The sequence below is a fragment of the Euprymna scolopes genome, chromosome 46, assembly GCF_053919585.1.
Source record: "Euprymna scolopes isolate OS-2025 chromosome 46, ASM5391958v1, whole genome shotgun sequence".
In the NCBI taxonomy this organism is placed as follows: domain Eukaryota; kingdom Metazoa; phylum Mollusca; class Cephalopoda; order Sepiida; family Sepiolidae; genus Euprymna; species Euprymna scolopes.
In genome coordinates, this window is record NC_136527.1 from 169,316,078 (window position 1) to 169,336,743 (window position 20,666).

The following is a 20,666-nucleotide window of genomic DNA, read 5'->3' on the forward strand; positions in this document are numbered from 1 at the left end:
AAACTTTACAAAAGAATTTGATCAATGTTCTAAAATCTTAAATATTTTTTTACATAAAATTACTGCTAATTGGTGATGACAAATAAATATGTGCTCATTCTATGTAAACTTTACAAAAGAATTTGATCAATGTTGTAAAATCTTAAATTTCTTTTTACATAAAATTACTGCTAATTGGTGATGACCAATAAATATGTGCTCATTCTATGTAAACTTTACAAAAGAATTTGATCAATGTTGTAAAATCTTAAATTTTTTTTTACATAAAATTACTGCTAATTGGTGATGACCAATAAATATGTGCTCATTCTATGTAAACTTTACAAAAGAATTTGATCAATGTTGTAAAATATTAAATATTTTTTTTACATAAAATTACTGCTAATTGGTGATGACCAATAAATATGTGCTCATTCTATGTAAACTTTACAAAAGAAATTGATCAATGTTGTAAAATCTTAAATATTTTTTTTTACATAAAATTACTGCTAATTGGTGATGACCAATAAATATGTGCTCATTTTATGTAAACTTTACAAAAGAATTTGATCAATGTTGTAAAATCTTAAATATTGTTTTACATAAAATTACTGCTAATTGGTGATGACAAATAAATATGTGCTCATTTTATGTAAACTTTACAAAAGAATTTGATCAATGTTGTAAAATCTTAAATATTTTTTTACATAAAATTACTGCTAATTGGTGATGACCAATAAATATGTGCTCATTCTATGTAAACTTTACAAAAGAATTTGATCAATGTTGTAAAATCTTAAATATTTTTTTTTACATAAAATTACTGCTAATTGGTGATGACCAATAAATATGTGCTCATTCTATGTAAACTTTACAAAAGAATTTGATCAATGTTGTAAAATCTTAAATATTTTTTTTACATAAAATTACTGCTAATTGGTGATGACCAATAAATATGTGCTCATTCTATGTAAACTTTACAAAAGAAATTGATCAATGTTGTAAAATCTTAAATATTTTTTTTACATAAAATTACTGCTAATTGGTGATGACCAATAAATATGTGCTCATTCTATGTAAACTTTACAAAAGAAATTGATCAATGTTGTAAAATCTTAAATATTTTTTTTACATAAAATTACTGCTAATTGGTGATGACCAATAAATATGTGCTCATTCTATGTAAACTTTACAAAAGAATTTGATCAATGTTGTAAAATGTTAAATATTTTTTTTACATAAAATTACTGCTAATTGGTGATGACCAATAAATATGTGCTCATTTTATGTAAACTTTACAAAAGAATTTGATCAATGTTGTAAAATCTTAAATATTTTTTTACATAAAATTACGGCTAATTGGTGATGACCAATAAATATGTGCTCATTCTATGTAAACTTTACAAAAGAATTTGATCAATGTTGTAAAATCTTAAATATTTTTTTTTACATAAAATTACTGCTAATTGGTGATGACCAATTAATATGTGCTCATTCTATGTAAACTTTCCAAAAGAATTTGATCAATGTTGTAAAATGTTAAATATTTTTTTTACATAAAATTACTGCTAATTGGTGATGACCAATAAATATGTGCTCATTCTATGTAAACTTTACAAAAGAATTTGATCAATGTTGTAAAATCTTAAATATTTTTTTTTACATAAAATTACTGCAAATTGGTGATGACCAATAAATATGTGCTCATTCTATGTAAACTTTACAAAAGAATTTGATCAATGTTGTAAAATCTTAAATATTTTTTTTACATAAAATTACGGCTAATTGGTGATGACCAATAAATATGTGCTCATTCTATGTAAACTTTAGAAAAGAATTTGATCAATGTTGTAAACTCTTAAATATTTTTTTACATAAAATTACTGCTAATTGGTGATGACCAATAAATATGTGCTCATTCTATGTAAACTTTACAAAAGAATTTGATCAATGTTGAAAAATCTTAAATATTTTTTTTACATAAAATTACTGCTAATTGGTGATGACCAATAAATATGTGCTCATTCTATGTAAACTTTACAAAAGAATTTGATCAATGTGGTAAAATCCTGAATATTTTTTTACACAAAATTACTGCTAATTGGTGATGACCAATAAATATGTGCTCATTCTATGTAAACTTTACAAAAGAATTTGATCAATGTTGTAAAATCTTAAATATTTTTTTACACAAAATTACTGCTAATTGGTGATGACCAATAAATATGTGGTCATTCTATGTAAACTTTACAAAAGAATTTGATCAATGTTGTAAAATCTTAAATATTTTTTTGTTACATAAAATTACTGCTAATTGGTGATGACCAATACATATGTGCTCATTCTATGTAAACTTTACAAAAGAATTTGATCAATGTTGTAAAATCGTAAATATTTTTTTACATAAAATTACTGCCAAATTGTGATGACCAATAAATATGTGCTCATTCTATGTAAACTTTCCAAAAGAATTTGATCAATGTTGTAAAATCTTAAATATTTTTTATACATAAAATTACTGCTAATTGGTGATGACCAATAAATATGTGCTGATTCTATGTAAACTTTACAAAAGAATTTGATCAATGTTGCAAAATCTTAAATATTTTTTACATAAGATTACTGCTAATTGGTGATGACCAATAAATATGTGCTCATTCTATGTAAACTTTATAAAAGAATTTGATCAATGTTGTAAAATCTTAAATATTTTTTTACATAAAATTACGGCTAATTGGTGATGACCAATAAATATGTGCTCATTCTATGTAAACTTTACAAAAGAAATTGATAAATGTTGTAAAATCTTAAATATTTTTTTTTACATAAAATTACGGCCAATCGGTGATGACCAATAAATATGTGCTGATTCTATGTAAACTTTACAAAAGAATTTGATCAATGTTGCAAAATCTTAAATATTTTTTACATAAAATTACTGCTAATTGGTGATGACCAATAAATATGTGCTCATTCTATGTAAACTTTACAAAAGAATTTGATCAATGTTGAAAAATCTTAAATATTTTTTTTACATAAAATTACTGCTAATTGGTGATGACCAATAAATATGTGCTCATTCTATGTAAACTTTACAAAAGAATTTGATCAATGTGGTAAAATCCTGAATATTTTTTTACACAAAATTACTGCTAATTGGTGATGACCAATAAATATGTGCTCATTCTATGTAAACTTTACAAAAGAATTTGATCAATGTTGTAAAATCTTAAATAATTTTTTACATAAAATTACTGCTAATTGGTGATGACCAATATGTGCTCATTCTATGTTAACTTTACAAAAGAATTTGATAAATGTTGTAAAATCTTAAATATTTTTTTACACAAAATTACTGCTAATTGGTGATAACCAATAAATATGTACTCATTCTATGTAAACTTTACAAAAGAATTTGATCAATGTTGTAAAATCCTGAATATTTTTTTACACAAAATTACTGCTAATTGGTGATGACCAATAAATATGTGCTCATTCTATGTAAACTTTACAAAAGAAATTGATAAATGTTGTAAAATCTTAAATATTTTTTTTTGCATAAAATTACGGCCAATCGGTGATGACCAATAAATATGTGCTCATTCTATGTAAACTTTACAAAAGAATTTGATCAATGTTGTAAAATCTTAAATATTTTTTTTTACATAAAATTACTGCTAATTGGTGATGACCAATAAATATGTGCTCATTCTATGTAAACTTTACAAAAGAATTTGATCAATGTTGTAAAATCTTAAATATTTTTTTTACATAAAATTACGGCTAATTGGTGATGACCAATAAATATGTGCTCATTCTATGTAAACTTTACAAAAGAATTTGATCAATGTTGTAAAATCTTAAATATTTTTTTACACAAAATTACTGCTAATTGGTGATGACCAATAAATATGTGCTCATTCTATGTAAACTTTACAAAAGAATTTGATCAATGTTGTAAAATCTTAAATATTTTTTAGTTACATAAAATTACTGCTAATTGGTGATGACCAATAAATATGTGCTCATTCTATGTAAACTTTACAAAAGAATTTGATCAATGTTGTAAAATCTTAAATATTTTTTTACACAAAATTACTGCTAATTGGTGATGACCAATAAATATGTGGTCATTTTATGTAAACTTTACAAAAGAATTTGATCAATGTTGTAAAATCTTAAATATTTTTTTTACACAAAATTACTGCTAATTGGTGATGACCAATAAATATGTAATCATTTTATGTAAACTTTACAAAAGAATTTGATCAATGTTGTAAAATCTTAAATATTTTTTTTACATAAAATTACTGCTAATTGGTGATGACCAATAAATATGTGCTCATTCTATGTAAACTTTACAAAAGAATTTGATCAATGTTGTAAAATCTTAAATATTTTTTTACAAAAAATTACTGCTAATTGGTGATGACAATAAATATGTGCTCATTCTATGTAAACTTTACAAAAGAATTTGATCAATGTTGTAAAATCTTAAATATTTTTTTGTTACATAAAATTACTGCTAATTGGTGATGACCAATACATATGTGCTCATTCTATGTAAACTTTACAAAAGAATTTGATCAATGTTGAAAAAGCTTAAATATTTTTTTTACATAACATTACTGCTAATTGGTGATGACCAATATGTGCTCATTCTATGTAAACTTTACAAAAGAATTTGATCAATGTTGTAAAATCTTAAATATTTTTTATACATAAAATTACTGCTAATTGGTGATGACCAATAAATATGTGCTCATTCTATGTAAACTTTACAAAAGAATTTGATCAATGTTGTAAAATCTTAAATATTTTTTTTACATAAAATTACTGCTAATTGGTGATGACAAATAAATATGTGCTCATTCTATGTAAACTTTACAAAAGAATTTGATCAATGTTCTAAAATCTTAAATATTTTTTTACATAAAATTACTGCTAATTGGTGATGACAAATAAATATGTGCTCATTCTATGTAAACTTTACAAAAGAATTTGATCAATGTTGTAAAATCTTAAATTTCTTTTTACATAAAATTACTGCTAATTGGTGATGACCAATAAATATGTGCTCATTCTATGTAAACTTTACAAAAGAATTTGATCAATGTTGTAAAATCTTAAATATTTTTTTACATAAAATTACTGCTAATTGGTGATGACCAATAAATATGTGCTCATTCTATGTAAACTTTACAAAAGAATTTGATCAATGTTGTAAAATCTTAAATATTTTTTTACACAAAATTACTGCTAATTGGTGATGACCAATAAATATGTGGTCATTTTATGTAAACTTTACAAAAGAATTTGATCAATGTTGTAAAATCTTAAATATTTTTTTTACATAAAATTACTGCTAATTGGTGATGACCAATAAATATGTGCTCATTCTATGTAAACTTTACAAAAGAATTTGATCAATGTTGTAAAATCTTAAATATTTTTTTACACAAAATTACTGCTAATTGGTGATGACCAATAAATATGTAATCATTTTATGTAAACTTTACAAAAGAATTTGATCAATGTTGTAAAATCTTAAATATTTTTTTTACATAAAATTACTGCTAATTGGTGATGACCAATAAATATGTGCTCATTCTATGTAAACTTTACAAAAGAATTTGATCAATGTTGTAAAATCTTAAATATTTTTTTACAAAAAATTACTGCTAATTGGTGATGACAATAAATATGTGCTCATTCTATGTAAACTTTACAAAAGAATTTGATCAATGTTGTAAAATCTTAAATATTTTTTTGTTACATAAAATTACTGCTAATTGGTGATGACCAATACATATGTGCTCATTCTATGTAAACTTTACAAAAGAATTTGATCAATGTTGAAAAAGCTTAAATATTTTTTTTACATAACATTACTGCTAATTGGTGATGACCAATATGTGCTCATTCTATGTAAACTTTACAAAAGAATTTGATCAATGTTGTAAAATCTTAAATATTTTTTATACATAAAATTACTGCTAATTGGTGATGACCAATAAATATGTGCTGATTCTATGTAAACTTTACAAAAGAATTTGATCAATGTTGTAAAATCTTAAATATTTTTTTTACATAAAATTACTGCTAATTGGTGATGACAAATAAATATGTGCTCATTCTATGTAAACTTTACAAAAGAATTTGATCAATGTTCTAAAATCTTAAATATTTTTTTACATAAAATTACTGCTAATTGGTGATGACAAATAAATATGTGCTCATTCTATGTAAACTTTACAAAAGAATTTGATCAATGTTGTAAAATCTTAAATTTCTTTTTACATAAAATTACTGCTAATTGGTGATGACCAATAAATATGTGCTCATTCTATGTAAACTTTACAAAAGAATTTGATCAATGTTGTAAAATCTTAAATTTTTTTTTACATAAAATTACTGCTAATTGGTGATGACCAATAAATATGTGCTCATTCTATGTAAACTTTACAAAAGAATTTGATCAATGTTGTAAAATCTTAAATATTCTTTTACATGAAATTACGGCTAATTGGTGATGACCAATAAATATGTGCTGATTCTATGTAAACTTTACAAAAGAATTTGATCAATGTTGCAAAATCTTAAATATTTTCTACATAAGATTACTGCTAATTGGTGATGACCAATAAATATGTGCTCATTCTATGTAAACTTTATAAAAGAATTTGATCAATGTTGTAAAATCTAAAATATTTTTTTACATAAAATTACGGCTAATTGGTGATGACCAATAAATATGTGCTCATTCTATGTAAACTTTACAAAAGAAATTGATAAATGTTGTAAAATCTTAAATATTTTTTTTTACATAAAATTACGGCCAATCGGTGATGACCAATAAATATGTGCTCATTCTATGTAAACTTTACAAAAGAATTTGATCAATGTTGTAAAATCTTAAATATTTTTTTTACATAAAATTACTGCTAATCGGTGATGACCGATAAATATGTGCTCATTCTATGTAAACTTTACAAAAGAATTTTATCAATGTTCTAAAATCTTAAATATTTTTTTACATAAAATTACTGCTAATTGGTGATGACGAATAAATATGTGCTCATTCTATGTAAACTTTACAAAAGAATTGGATCAATGTTGTAAAATCTTAAATATTTTTTTTACATAAAATTACTGCTAATCGGTGATGACCGATAAATATGTGCTCATTCTATGTAAACTTTACAAAAGAATTTGATCAATGTTCTAAAATCTTAAATATTTTTTTACATAAAATTACTGCTAATTGGTGATGACCAATAAATATGTGCTCATTCTATGTAAACTTTACAAAAGAATTTGATCAATGTGGTAAAATCCTGAATATTTTTTTACACAAAATTACTGCTAATTGGTGATGACCAATAAATATGTGCTCATTCTATGTAAACTTTACAAAAGAATTTGATCAATGTGGTAAAATCTTAAATATTTTTTTACACAAAATTACTGCTAATTGGTGATGACCAATAAATATGTGCTCATTCAATGTAAACTTTACAAAAGAATTTGATCAATGTTGTAAAATCTTAAATATTTTTTTTTACATAAAATTACTGCTAATTGGTGATGACCAATACATATGTGCTCATTCTATGTAAACTTTACAAAAGAATTTGATCAATGTTGTAAAATCGTAAATATTTTTTTACATAAAATTACTGCTAATTGGTGATGACCAATAAATATGTGCTCATTCTATGTAAACTTTAGAAAAGAATTTGATCAATGTTGAAAAAGCTTAAATATTTTTTTACATAAAATTACTGCTAATTGGTGATGACCAATATGTGCTCATTCTATGTAAACTTTACAAAAGAATTTGATCAATGTTGTAAAATCTTAAATATTTTTTTTTACATAAAATTACTGCTAATTGGTGATGACCAATAAATATGTGCTCATTCTATGTAAACTTTACAAAAGAATTTGATCAATGTTGAAAAATCTTAAATATTTTTTTTACATAAAATTACTGCTAATTGGTGATGACCAATATGTGCTCATTCTATGTAAACTTTACAAAAGAATTTGATCAATGTTGTAAAATCTTAAATATTTTTTTTACATAAAATTACTGCTAATTGGTGATGACCAATAAATATGTGCTCATTCTATGTTAACTTTACAAATGAATTTTATCAATGTTGTAAAATCTTAAATATTTTTTTACATAAAATTACGGCTAATTGGTGATGACCAATAAATATGTGCTCATTCTATGTAAACTTTACAAAAGAATTTGATCAATGTTGTAAAATCTTAAATATTTTTTTTTACATAAAATTACTGCTAATTGGTGATGACCAATAAATATGTGCTCATTCTATGTAAACTTTACAAAAGAATTTGATCAATGTTGTAAAATCTTAAATATTTTTTTTACATAAAATTACGGCTAATTGGTGATGACCAATAAATATGTGTTCATTCTATGTAAACTTTACAAAAGAATTTGATCAATGTTGAAAAATCTTAAATATTTTTTTTACATAAAATTACTGCTAATTGGTGATGACCAATATGTGCTCATTCTATGTAAACTTTACAAAAGAATTTGATCAATGTTGTAAAATCTTAAATATTTTTTTTACATAAAATTACTGCTAATTGGTGATGACCAATAAATATGTGCTCATTCTATGTAAACTTTACAAAAGAATTTGATCAATGTTGTAAAATATTAAATATTTTTTTTACATAAAATTACTGCTAATTGGTGATGACCAATAAATATGTGCTCATTCTATGTAAACTTTACAAAAGAATTTGATGAATGTTGTAAAATCTTAAATATTTTTTTACATGAAATTACGGCTAATTGGTGATGACCAATAAATATGTGCTCATTCTATGTAAACTTTACAAAAGATTTGATCAATGTTGCAAAATCTTAATTTTTTTTTTACATAAGATTACTGCTAATTGGTGATGACCAATAAATATGTGCTCATTCTATGTAAACTTTATAAAAGAATTTGATCAATGTTGTAAAATCTAAAATATTTTTTTACATAAAATTACTGCTAATTGGTGATGACCAATAAATATGTGCTCATTCTATGTAAACTTTACAAAAGAATTTGAACAATGTTGTAAAATCTTAAATATTTTTTTATATAAAATTACTGCTAATTGGTGAAGACCAATAAATATGTGCTCATTCTATGTAAACTTTACAAAAGAATTTTATCAATGTTGTAAAATCTTAAATATTTTTTTTACATAAAATTACTGCTAATTGGTGATGACCAATAAATATGTGCTCATTCTATGTAAACTTTACAAAAGAATTTGATCAATTTTGTAAAATCTTAAATATTTTTTACATAAAATTACTGCTAATTGGTGATGACCAATATGTGCTCATTCTATGTTAACTTTACAAAAGAATTTGATCAATGTTGTAAAATCTTAAATATTTTTTACATAAAATTACTGCTAATTGGGGATGACCAATAAATATGTGCTCATTCTATGTAAACTTTACAAAAGAATTTGATCAATGTTGTAAAATCTTAAATATTTTTTTTTACATAAAATTACTGCTAATTGGTGATGACCAATAAATATGTGCTCATTCTATGTAAACTTTACAAAAGAATTTGATCAATGTTGAAAAATCTTAAATATTTTTTTTACATAAAATTACTGCTAATTGGTGATGACCAATATGTGCTCATTCTATGTAAACTTTACAAAAGAATTTGATCAATGTTGTAAAATCTTAAATATTTTTTTTTACATAAAATTACTGCTAATTGGTGATGACCAATAAATATGTGCTCATTCTATGTAAACTTTACAAAAGAATTTGATCAATGTTGAAAAATCTTAAATATTTTTTTTACATAAAATTACTGCTAATTGGTGATGACCAATATGTGCTCATTCTATGTAAACTTTACAAAAGAATTTGATCAATGTTGTAAAATCTTAAATCTTTTTTTTACATAAAATTACTGCTAATTGGTGATGACCAATAAATATGTGCTCATTCTATGTTAACTTTACAAAAGAATTTGATCAATGTTGTAAAATCTTAAATATTTTTTTTTACATAAAATTACTGCTAATTGGTGATGACCAATAAATATGTGCTCATTCTATGTAAACTTTACAAAAGAATTTGATCAATGTTGTAAAATCTTAAATATTTTTTTTACATAAAATTACGGCTAATTGGTGATGACCAATAAATATGTGCTCATTCTATGTAAACTTTACAAAAGAATTTGATCAATGTTGAAAAATCTTAAATATTTTTTTTACATAAAATTACTGCTAATTGGTGATGACCAATATGTGCTCATTCTATGTAAACTTTACAAAAGAATTTGATCAATGTTGTAAAATCTTAAATATTTTTTTTACATAAAATTACTGCTAATTGGTGATGACCAATAAATATGTGCTCATTCTATGTAAACTTTACAAAAGAATTTGATCAATGTTGTAAAATATTAAATATTTTTTTTACATAAAATTACTGCTAATTGGTGATGACCAATAAATATGTGCTCATTCTATGTAAACTTTACAAAAGAATTTGATCAATGTTGTAAAATCTTTAATATTTTTTTACATGAAATTACGGCTAATTGGTGATGACCAATAAATATGTGCTCATTCTATGTAAACTTTACAAAAGATTTGATCAATGTTGCAAAATCTTAATTTTTTTTTTACATAAGATTACTGCTAATTGGTGATGACCAATAAATATGTGCTCATTCTATGTAAACTTTATAAAAGAATTTGATCAATGTTGTAAAATCTAAAATATTTTTTTACATAAAATTACTGCTAATTGGTGATGACCAATAAATATGTGCTCATTCTATGTAAACTTTACAAAAGAATTTGAACAATGTTGTAAAATCTTAAATATTTTTTTATAGAAAATTACTGCTAATTGGTGAAGACCAATAAATATGTGCTCATTCTATGTAAACTTTACAAAAGAATTTTATCAATGTTGTAAAATCTTAAATATTTTTTTTACATAAAATTACTGCTAATTGGTGATGACCAATAAATATGTGCTCATTCTATGTAAACTTTACAAAAGAATTTGATCAATTTTGTAAAATCTTAAATATTTTTTTACATAAAATTACTGCTAATTGGTGATGACCAATATGTGCTCATTCTATGTTAACTTTACAAAAGAATTTGATCAATGTTGTAAAATCTTAAATATTTTTTACATAAAATTACTGCTAATTGGGGATGACCAATAAATATGTGCTCATTCTATGTAAACTTTACAAAAGAATTTGATCAATGTTGTAAAATCTTAAATATTTTTTTTACATAAAATTACGGCTAATTGGTGATGACCAATAAATATGTGCTCATTCTATGTAAACTTTACAAAAGAATTTGATCAATGTTGTAAAATCTTAAATATTTTTTTACATAAAATTACTGCTAATTGGTGATAACCAATAAATATGTACTCATTCTATGTAAACTTTACAAATGAATTTGATCAATGTTGTAAAATCTTAAATATTTTTTTACATAAAATTACGGCTAATTGGTGATGACCAATAAATATGTGCTCATTCTATGTAAACTTTACAAAAGAATTTGATCAATGTTGTAAAATCTTAAATATTTTTTTTTACATAAAATTACTGCTAATTGGTGATGACCAATAAATATGTGCTCATTCTATGTAAACTTTACAAAAGAATTTGATCAATGTTGAAAAATCTTAAATATTTTTTTTACATAAAATTACTGCTAATTGGTGATGACCAATATGTGCTCATTCTATGTAAACTTTACAAAAGAATTTGATCAATGTTGTAAAATCTTAAATCTTTTTTTTACATAAAATTACTGCTAATTGGTGATGACCAATAAATATGTGCTCATTCTATGTTAACTTTACAAATGAATTTTATCAATGTTGTAAAATCTTAAATATTTTTTTACATAAAATTACGGCTAATTGGTGATGACCAATAAATATGTGCTCATTCTATGTAAACTTTACAAAAGAATTTGATCAATGTTGTAAAATCTTAAATATTTTTTTTACATAAAATTACGGCTAATTGGTGATGACCAATAAATATGTGCTCATTCTATGTAAACTTTACAAAAGAATTTGATCAATGTTGAAAAATCTTAAATATTTTTTTTACATAAAATTACTGCTAATTGGTGATGACCAATATGTGCTCATTCTATGTAAACTTTACAAAAGAATTTGATCAATGTTGTAAAATCTTAAATATTTTTTTTACATAAAATTACTGCTAATTGGTGATGACCAATAAATATGTGCTCATTCTATGTAAACTTTACAAAAGAATTTGATCAATGTTGTAAAATATTAAATATTTTTTTTACATAAAATTACTGCTAATTGGTGATGACCAATAAATATGTGCTCATTCTATGTAAACTTTACAAAAGAATTTGATCAATGTTGTAAAATCTTAAATATTTTTTTACATGAAATTACGGCTAATTGGTGATGACCAATAAATATGTGCTCATTCTATGTAAACTTTACAAAAGATTTGATCAATGTTGCAAAATCTTAATTTTTTTTTTACATAAGATTACTGCTAATTGGTGATGACCAATAAATATGTGCTCATTCTATGTAAACTTTATAAAAGAATTTGATCAATGTTGTAAAATCTAAAATATTTTTTTACATAAACTTACTGCTAATTGGTGATGACCAATAAATATGTGCTCATTCTATGTAAACTTTACAAAAGAATTTGAACAATGTTGTAAAATCTTAAATATTTTTTTATATAAAATTACTGCTAATTGGTGATGACCAATAAATATGTGCTCATTCTATGTAAACTTTACAAAAGAATTTTATCAATGTTGTAAAATCTTAAATATTTTTTTTACATAAAATTACTGCTAATTGGTGATGACCAATAAATATGTGCTCATTCTATGTAAACTTTACAAAAGAATTTGATCAATTTTGTAAAATCTTAAATATTTTTTTACATAAAATTACTGCTAATTGGTGATGACCAATAAATATGTGCTCATTCTATGTAAACTTTACAAAAGAATTTGATCAATGTTGTAAAATCTTAAATATTTTTTATACATAAAATTACTGCTAATTGGTGATGACCAATAAATATGTGCTCATTCTATGTAAACTTTACAAAAGAATTTGATCAATTTTGTAAAATCTTAAATATTTTTTTACATAAAATTACTGCTAATTGGTGATGACCAATAAATATGTGCTCATTCTATGTAAACTTTACAAAAGAATTTGATCAATGTTGTAAAATCTTAAATATTTTTTATACATAAACTTACTGCTAATTGGTGATGACCAATAAATATGTGCTCATTCTATGTTAACTTTACAAAAGAATTTGATGAATGTTGTAAAATCTTAAATATTGGATAAAACATAATGTTGATAACAGGCAAAAATGAGCGGGCAAAAATAGGGGGGTAGTTTTGAAAGCCGATTTATCATAATTTTTTGTAGGTTTCCGACTACTTGTTAATTGTATTTGAAAGATTAGAAACTAAAGTTAATTTTCTAAAGGAAAAAAATATTTGTACACATGAAAAAAAGTTATGAAAATGTTTTCACGGCGAGCTAACTAATTCAGCTAAATTTTGAAGTTAAAGAAATTCATTGTAAAAATCGTTTAAAAGATTAATATTAGTTTTCTGTTTCTATTTCAAAGATAATTAGTAAAGTAAAGTCCTAAGTTATTGAATTAAATAAAAAAAAAACACCTTGTTTATACAAAACAGAGCTTAATTAGCCCTAAAAAATCAAGTAATTATGTCATTCGGCAAAACGCAACCGATAACAGGTTGTAAACATGATTATACGGAAGGAGTAAATTTCAGCGAATCAAAACGCTGTTTAAAAATGAAGTCATGATAGTAAAATGAGGTGGGGGGGGGTCAGATTTCCTCTTCTTTTTTCCTCCAGACGGTCATTCAAACATCACAATTCTGAACGTTGGTATCAATTTTTATCATAAGTTTCAATATTGTTCAATATTATATGAAACAAAATTATGTGATTATATAAAAATTATGTGACGCCGAAAGTTTCACATTCTTGCGAGTGAGGAAATTATTAAAATCTTGCATATAAAAGTTATGCGAAATCTGTAATTTAAAGAAAGTAGAAATATTTTTGCTATTATAATTTTTTTTAGTGTGTGTGAAGATATTAAATGAACAATGCTTAATTCAATGATAATATCGGTAGTTCGAGAAATTCATTTTCGTTCGATTTATATTGAATTTATTAATACAGACTTGAGGGCTTTTTTCGTAATGTTCCTGTAAAATTTTTTTTATTTTTTATTGTTTATTTTTACAAATTACGATGCTTTATTTATATTAAAAAAACAATACAAACAATAATTATTTATATAAAAAAAAATTCTTGCGTTATTGATTTACTACTGAAAACTATAATTTAGTGAAGGTTTTTTTGTTTAAACAAAATAATAAATTTCCACTAAGATTTAAATAAAAATAATTGGTTCATTATATTCCTCGATCATTATTTGATAAATACTGAACATTTCATTAAAATTGGTTTATTTCCTGATTTTTGGTGATTTTTTAAGTAAAGCGAGGGGTTAAAATGTTTATACATTTTGAGCATCGGCATTCATTTTGCCCGTACCTTACATAATAATTCAAAAGGAATTATCCGGCAATATAATAGGTAAGTGTATAAATAAATATATACATATAATTTTAAAATCTTAAAACAATGAAATCAAAAAAGTAATTTTTGTTTATCAGTTTTTAATAATTCCACAGACTTCGAATTTAATTATTATTTTCTCGGAAATCACACAAGTTTTAATTTTAATGTTTAAGATAATATTAAAAGTTAAAGATTAAATCTTTTTAGTGTAAAAAAAAAGATACAAACTTACCTTTCTTTCTAGGAATTCAATACGACAAAAACATCGGGATAAATTCGTATTTCTTTTGTGTTCAAAACAGAAAATTTGTTCTGCTTATTAGGATTTCTTTCGTAAATTGATACAACTTTTGTTTTGTGTGTCCAATTCATTAAGAAATAAAATATATGTCAATATAAAAGAATCAAAATTAAAAGATGAAAAATACGATTTAAACGTGAAATTATTTAAAGAAAAAATCAACTGCTAAAGAACACTCAATTCAAGGTCATCATGACGCGGTGAAATTATAATTTCGTTCCTTGTGTAAAAATGTCCGTTCATTAGTTGGATTTTTTTTTTATTAAAGTTCTCTTATTATTTCTATGAAGATATGAAAAAAATATTTCTTTTTTAAAGATTAAACATTCTATTATTATTTGCATTAATCGAACTACTGTTTACCTCCAACAGTAATCCGAATAATCTAAAAAATCCTCATATGAAAATGAGAAACTGAATATTTCACATAAACAACTCAAATAAAAGGAAGGAACTGCACAAATGACAAAAATAGACCTGGATTTAAAAAAGCAAACTATAACTACATGATTACATTATGAAATTTGAAACTTATTGTTATCAAAAAAAAAAAAAAGTAAACTATAACTACATGATTACATTATGAAATTTGAAACTTATTTTTATCAAAAAATAAAAGCAAACTATAACTACTGACGAAAATTTCTGGGGGTGTCGCCAAAACTCGTCTTTTTGGGAAACGATTGGGGTAAAAAAAAAGAGAAAATAATATCATGCAACAACACAAAGAGAAATAAAAGGTAATTAATTGAGACCCTGTAAACTGTTAGAATTATAAATGTTTATTTAAAGAAAAAGGTGGCTGGTTGCTTTGAATTCCCAAAAGCTTGTAAAATAAAATTTACTAAGTAACAAATAGAGAGAAAAAAAAAGGGAGAAAAAATCAAAGACAAAAAGGCATTCAATATAAAAAGGAAAAAAGGCAACTGGGCAAAAATTCACATTAAAATGGTCTCTCAAAAGGGAGACTTTTCAAAATATATAAAATGTTCTTAATATCAAAGGCTTACTTGAAGTCTGAATGAAAAGAGAATAAACATTTCAAAACAGGGAGTCCTTTAAGACGTGTTTTTTCACAAATAAAACCAACCTTCAAAGGTTTTTTTTAAAATGTCTCTCTCGCCAGAAATAGGGTTCCAAACAAATGGTCCACTCTCCTTTTCATGAAGGGTTGTCAGTCTCTCTCTCTCTCTCTCTCTCTCTCTCTCTCTCTCTCTCTCTCTCTCTCTCTCTCTCTCTCTCTCTCTCTCTCTCTCCTTATTCCTCCTTTCTTCGGAGTAAGCAGTTTACTCCAAAATTCCGACACTGTTCTTATAGTTGGGCTCTCTACCCAACGTTTAAATAAAATGAAATTTATCGACGGCTCGTCGAATGTTCTTCTTTGAAAGGGAAGTGCCTACAAACACTTCAATACAGTTCTTATAGTTGGGCTCTCTACCCAACGTTTAAATAAGATGAAATTTATCGACGGCACGTCGAATGTTCTTCTTTGAAAGGGAGCTTCCTACAAATACTTCAATACATTCCTTTTAAAAAGACACTCCTCTGTCAGAAAAGGATAAAAAATATACAAAATACGTTGCCGAAAAACGGTCAGCAACGGAGTCTAAAGGATGCTTTTTCCAAGATGGCCAACCTGCAAACTGATTTTTTTTTTTTAAAAGGGCACATAAAACGGGGCACGGTAGCGTTGCGAGGAGTTCCACAAGGATCCTGATTGGCCAATAGCCAAGGGCAAAAAGGAGGAAGAACGGACAGGTCGTTCCAAATTGGGAGAGAGATAGAGAAAGAGAGAGAGAGGTAAAAAGGGAGATGGGGCGAGAGAGAAGCGCACACACTCACAGGTCAGTTAAAGGCCGACAACTAGATACGTGTACCAGGCAAAAGGGTGAAGGGAGTTACAAGCCAGCGAGTCAGTCGCTCAAGGCAGCCCATCTTCCACCCCACTTGCACTGTGTGATGGCGACAAGAATCTTTAAAGTAAAATTTCGGAAAAGGGAGGGGGGAATGGGGGAAGCTACATGTAACGAATGTACAATTCAGTAAAATAAATAAGTCGATTAAAAACAAGATCGTTACAATACACCCGAAGCGCTTTTCGTTCAGACTAACTTTTCAAGGGTCTGAAAATTATTATTTTTCAGAATATTTGGTAGTGGAATGGAGTAAGAGTGGAGAGGGGGTTAAAAAAAACTGCGACTATCCAAATAATTCTAATTGAAGCCGTAAATGTAAACAGTAGTTTGACTAATTGAATTGAATTATATATATATAAGAGCAAATAGTTAATAAAACATGTTAAAAAACACTTTGAAAAAGAGTTAAAAACATATTTAAAAAGGAAACACTTAATAAGTGGATAGTCCTTAAAAAATTATATGGTGATCACCATTTAATTTTTATTTTTATTTTTATTTTCCTCTTCTTCTTCCCCGATCTTTCTTATAATGTCTCGGCAGTCGTGTGAAAACATATCTTATTTTTCTTTTATTAATATCATTGGAATTTTTCCCTTTTCTTTTCTTTGTACATATTTGTGAATTATTCCATGGATTTCGGCCTTTTGGATTATTTTGGACCATCTTCTAATTACGTGATTTCCTTGGATTTTACTTGTGCAAATGGAAATTCAATTTACTTTCTTGGAGTTATATTTTTGGATTTTACCGTCATTGGATTATTTACCTTTCACCAGACTATCCATTCACGTGTAATCGCATTTTTCTTCACCATATTCCCTCTGCTTCACGTTTTGTTACCAAGTAAGATCTTTGACTTACTTGTAGTTTCATCTAATACTTTTGTATGCAGAATCCGATCACACATTTTGCTAATTTCTACCCTCTGATGAGAAGGAATGTATTTCTTCGAAACTCCGCGGATTAAGGACTATCCACTTATCAAGTGCTTTCTTTTCAGATTAAATATTTTTTTTTTAGTCTTTTTCAAAGTGTTTTTAACAAGTTTTATTAACTGTTTGTTCTTATTATAAGCTCTATCTCCTATTTGGTTTTATCGAGCTTTTACATCTTGTTGAGATTACTTTATAAATATTAATTCTTTAATATTTATAATATACTTTCGTTTTACCATCTTGGATCATTTTGGTACATTTAATTGTAATTTTTATTTTATTATATATATATATATATATATATATATATATATATATATATATATATATATATATATACATATATATATATATATACATATATATATATATATATATATATACATATATATATATATACATATATATATATATACATATATACATATATACATATATACATATATATATATATACATATATACATATATATATATATATATATATATATATATATATATATATATATATATATATATATATATATATCCATTCAAGGGTAGATAACTCTAATGGGGTCATATCTCTTTATTTTTAGATATTACAATCTCTTGCACTCGTCTAGGCTTATTTATTGAATATTCTCTACCAAAAATGGCTGGGAAAATGGCTGGATTTTTCTATCTCACTGCTGATGCAATTTTAAAAATTCTTTTGACTCTCGAGTGTGTATTCATTGATATCTTATATGCTTTTATATAAGTGATGCGGTTTTCTGTTGATTAACTGTTGCTTCACAGTTACACTTTCTAAATGAAATTCTCTTGTTTTATTAAAGTAATTATTTTTCTTCTTCAAATTATTAACTGTGTCCGATATATACTCGAGCCCCAAACAATGAAAAGAATACGCTGTTGTCATAGCCCAAGTTATCAATGCCTCTCGGTGGTTAGTATATAAGTGCGATATAAAAACAGTGCACATGACCCCAATAAACATACTTACCTGGTACCGAGGTTACGGCGATGTCGTTCCTCCAGAGTGAGACTCTTCCATTGCACTGCGGTTGGGTTGACCTTTGCGATCGTCCCAAATGTGGACGATTCGGGTGCATTATTTCTAAGTGTGGGGTCTGCGTACGCGCTCACCCCGATAATTCAATCAATATCAGATATCCTTCTACTCATAAGTAAACAACCTAATTCTGTTCCATAGGTCTACAACTCTCACCGATATTGTGCAAAAGCCACTTAGTTTCCCTTTTCTCCAATCGCCCATCTCTGTACGCGCCACAAAACAAGCGATTTTTCCAGATCAGTCTACTTCTATTCCAACGTTCTGATTGTAACTAATCTGCATGTCCATATCAGTAACGTTTGCATTGAACATAATCTTTTCTGTTATATAAAAATCATTGATTTGATTTAAGTAAATAGGACAGTCTCTGGAGTGATTGTTGCGAGTAAAAACGTTAGCTATGGATAAGCCTTTAACAAATAAATAATTACACAGCCTCTCCTCCATTTTTTGAATGGGATTTGTGCCTAATTATTGATTTTTTTGTTTAACATTTACAGTCGCGGCTCGTGCATGGAGCTGTAGGACTGCAGACCCCCAAATTATTTCTATACAATATTAATGATAAAATTAAAAATAATACGTTTTTTTTATTATTATTTTATTTTTCTATGTGTACATTATAAAATCATTAAGTTTAATGTCGGTATGTCCAAATTCATGTAAAAACAAAAATAAAACTTGCTTGGAGCTGTGAAATTCACAGTCACACTTTCTTAATGAAATTCTCTTGTTTTATTAAAATGATTATTTTTCTTATTTTATTTAATGATAGCGTTTTCTCGTCATAAATGTTTATTATATCTACCAAGTGGATCTTAAGGATAGCATACTCAACCATTTTATATTTCTTTCAGACCCGCACCCCCTCAATTTTTTTGTTTTTTTTTGTGTTTTTTTTTCATTTTATGTTGAATTTACTTATAACGGCACTAGTTGAATTTCAGAAGCCCCCCCCCTCGCTGTTCTCTTATATCGCAATTTCTTAAACGCCACTCGCAAAAATTCGGAAAGTGATCACGTTTTGTTTTAACGGTTAATTTTTTAAAAAAAGTCTTTTGGGACGCTGATATTAAAACTAAGTCTTTTCAAATCAGTTTGCTCTCTGAATACGAATGCGTGTTCGAGATAATTTTAATTTTTTTTTAATTTCTAATATTAATAACTACATTCTATTTCAGTACTTAATTTATATTTTTATCTCCTGATTGTTTTATTCAATGATAGCGTTTTCTCGTCATAAATGTTTATTATATCTACCATATTGATTGCATGAACGGATTAGGAAATTGTATTCATTGTTAAATCGTGAGAGGCGAATCTATCACCATACGTTCCCTTTAAAAAAAAACACGCCAGCTGGACTTTTATTAAGTACAATACTTAATAGATTTTTTTAAAGGAGAGTAGAGAACGTTTTGTGGAAGCGTTGTCGGCAGCTCCCGTTATTCTCGCTTCTCTTTATTTGTCACTCAGTCCTCATTTTTTAATGAGTGATTTTTCTGACAAAGGGAGAAGAAAAAGCTGTATTTTAGGTTGGCAGTATTTTGCGTGAACAGTCGGCAGAGAGTGTGGAAATTTTCTGTTCTATGTCTATCCTTGTAGCTGGAAGTAAACGTTTTATCTGGCCTGACGTTATCCGCCTGAAAGTCAGGGACCCGAACCTTGAAAATATTACGACCCAGTCCACAAACACCAAAATTCCATCATGACAAGTTTCAATAAAAAATACACGATTAAACCCGGATCTGAAACTTCCA

At 25.7% G+C, this 20,666-nt stretch overlaps 1 non-coding gene across 1 annotated transcript; it reads left to right on the forward strand.

Moving 5' to 3' along the window:
• Window positions 1-18,826: 18,826 nt before the first annotated feature.
• LOC145271602 (U1 spliceosomal RNA) lies at window positions 18,827-18,982 on the forward strand. The gene has a single exon (XR_013866009.1). It is a non-coding gene; the product is annotated as a U1 spliceosomal RNA (small nuclear RNA).
• The last annotated feature ends 1,684 nt before the right edge of the window (window positions 18,983-20,666 follow it).